Source organism: Rutidosis leptorrhynchoides, chromosome 5 (genome assembly GCF_046630445.1).
Source record: "Rutidosis leptorrhynchoides isolate AG116_Rl617_1_P2 chromosome 5, CSIRO_AGI_Rlap_v1, whole genome shotgun sequence".
In the NCBI taxonomy this organism is placed as follows: domain Eukaryota; kingdom Viridiplantae; phylum Streptophyta; class Magnoliopsida; order Asterales; family Asteraceae; genus Rutidosis; species Rutidosis leptorrhynchoides.
The window spans coordinates 238,792,540-238,795,022 of record NC_092337.1 but is presented as its reverse complement, the minus strand read 5'-3'; positions in this window follow the sequence as shown (position 1 = coordinate 238,795,022).

Here is a 2,483-nt window from a genome sequence, read left to right as displayed (position 1 = left end):
TTTATATTTATACAGCATATTTATATATATATATATATATATATATATATATATATATATATATATATATATATATATATATATATATATATATATATATATATATATATATTACTGTGTTTATATATTTGTTTTAAATTCTTAATTTTTGGGATTTAACAAGTAAAAAATATATTAATACTATTAATAATACAAATAATAATATTACTAGGATCAATATTATTGAATAAGAAATTAGCAATAATAAATGATAACTATTAATATCATAATATTAATACTAATAAAAATGATGAGTTTTAGTAATAATAATAATAATAATAATAATAATAATAACTAATCATAACAATAATTAAAGTTTTATCTTTAATCATTCTTATAATAATTTTTCTATTTAATATCTTTAATTTTATAATCATAACTTTTTAATTAGAATTGTAACAATGATAATTACATTAATATTATTAATACTGATATTAATGTTAATAGTAATAATGAGAGTAATACCAATATTACTATAATAATTATATTTTTAATTTATAATTTCATTTAATAATAATTATACATAAAAATCATATTGGTTTATTTATAGATTCGAATTTAATTATTTTATATTTTGTTTTACATACTTAGTTTATATTATATTTTATTGTTTCTAAATATTATATATCTTTACATTTATATAGGATATATACATATTTATTTACAAACAATAGTTCGTGAATCGTCGGCATGGTCAATGGTCAAATATATACATGAACACAGTTCGAAGGTTTTGAGACTTTAACATTACAGACTTCGATTATCGTGTCGAACTTATGTAAAGATTAAGTTTAAATTTAGTCAGAAATTTCCGGGTCACTACATGATTTGTTAAATTACCAGAATCGCTGAGGATGAAACTATCAAGAATATATTTTATTGATATGTTCAGAGGAGGTTAAGTAGAATGAAAGAGTTATGTAACATGGGTCATGATAAAGGTATGATCTATGATCCTTTATCACGTTCCATTAGAAACTCAGCATGACTTACTGTAATATAATCACATTGGCCGGGCGTCATTATATTATACTAACCCATGCTTCAATTCCCAACACTTCTCTACGATTCATTCATAATTTATACTTAGATTTTACAGAAGTTTCCAATATAATGGAATATAGAAATCACGAAGAGGTAGATAATTTCGGACAAGAATATTTATGAAAATACCCTCAGAAATATCGAAGATATTTTTGATGATATTTTGGAATTTCTAAGTTCGAAGGTCGATGAAGAAAAATTTTTCGCAAGATTTTAACATGATTTCGGAGCAATATGTTCTCTAAAGATTTCATTGGACCCAGAATTTCCCGGATTCTTTGAATATAGGGTTTGGTCCTTGTATTTGTCCTGGGTCTCCTTTATGGTTTGCTCAATCCATTTTTTCAGTACTAAATTTTCTATCGAGTGTTCCTAACACTCCATTCTTAATCATCCAGCTCTCGGCCATTTAGAACATCTACAATTTTATTGTTTCCTCGGCATTTAATGTTACAATATCTGAATCATCGGTTATCAATCTGAGGTGGTTTCAAGAGAATTGTGTTTTTAGATGATTAAACGCTGATGATAATCGTCAAGATACGAATGATTTTTTAGGATGAAATCATGTGGAAAACTAATATATCAAAGTTATAATAAGGCTAATCCAAATGAAAGTCTAAGTTGATTTGTTGGAGCTGTGACAAAATTGGCTAATTTTGGAAAGGTATTGTAATGTTATTTTCGGTAATAACACGCCAATGGATCTGGCACAGTTTTGAATTCAAAGTATGACTTTGAAAGATGTAGGAATCTAAAAGTGATGTCTTCTGTTAAATCTTGACTTGGATTTTGATCGGTCAAAATCCGAATATGAAATTAAATTTGAATGAAAAATAGTTGTTCTTTGGTGAACGGATACGTATATGTGTTGATTTGGGTAGTATGGTTAATGACTGCTGAATCTGAATTGAAGAATGTACAATGTAACATATTAATGTGAAATCCAAATATTTCTGGAGAATTACTTACCCGTTAAAATATTTTCACCATTAACAGTTTGTACAATAGAAATTTTTATTTTTTATTTTTAATTGTAATCTTTATGAAAATATATATACATATATATTTTCTTCAGATGTAATCATGGATTTAATGAGTTAACATGATATTAATCTCATTTGATTTACGTTAGAACAAGAATATATAATCTCTAAAACATTTTAGATTAATTAATCGCCATTTCGAACGAAGATAAAATAGATAGAACGATACGTAGACCGATGATTATGCTCGTGGTACAGAATGTGATATTGAGGCATATGATGTTGAAACTTGGGTTGTTGGTGTACTGTTGGTGCTGGTGATGTTGTTGAAGCTGGTACATTTTGCTCCATATTTTCCAAGGCTACAACTAGGGCGCGAAGTTCGTTGACTTATTCCCTTACTCTGGGATGATT